Source organism: Carcharhinus amblyrhynchos, chromosome 30, assembly GCF_965287045.1.
Source record: "Carcharhinus amblyrhynchos chromosome 30, sCarAmb.v2.hapA, whole genome shotgun sequence".
Lineage (NCBI taxonomy): Eukaryota > Metazoa > Chordata > Chondrichthyes > Carcharhiniformes > Carcharhinidae > Carcharhinus > Carcharhinus amblyrhynchos.
In genome coordinates this window covers 15306035-15306703 of record NC_137353.1, presented here as the reverse complement: position 1 = coordinate 15306703, position 669 = coordinate 15306035, and positions in this window count along the sequence as shown.

Below are 669 nucleotides of genomic sequence, written 5' to 3'. Positions count from 1 at the left end.
ATGGAGTTTTTAAATGTTCACTGATCAACACAATTGTCTCTGTATTTCCTGCCAGCTTGCTTGTTGAGGGGTGGGGTGGGGGGAGAAGAGAGGGGGGTGGGGGGGGGGAAGAAGAGAAGGGGGGGGAGGGGGGGGAGGGAGGGAAGAAAGGGTGGGGGAAGAAGAGAGGGGGGTGGGGAGGGTGGGGGAGGAAGAAGGGTGGGGAGAAGAGAGGGGGGTGGGGGAAGAAGAGAGGGGGGTGGGGAGGGAGGGGGGGGGGAGGAGGAGGAGGAGGAAAGGGTGGGGGAAGAAGAGGGGGGTGGGGGAGAAGAGAGGGGGGTGGGGGAGGAGGGGGGGGGGGGGAGGAGGAGGAGGAAAGGGTGGGGGAAAGAGAGAGGGGGGGGTGGGGGAGAGGGGGGGGGGGGGGGGGGGAGAGAGAGGGGTGGGGGGGGGGGGAGAGGAAGAGAGGGGTGGGGGGAGAAAAGTGAGGGTGGGGGGAGGAGGAGGAAGAGAGGGGTGGGGGGGGGGGGAGAGGAAGAGAGGGGTGGGGGGGGGGGAGGGAGAGAAGAGAGGGGTGGGGGGGGGGGAGAGGAAGAGAGGGTGGGGGGGGGGGGGAGAGGAAGAGAGAGGGGGGGGGGGGAGGAAAGAGAGAGGGGTGGGGGGGGGAGGAGAGAAGAGAGGGGTGGGGGG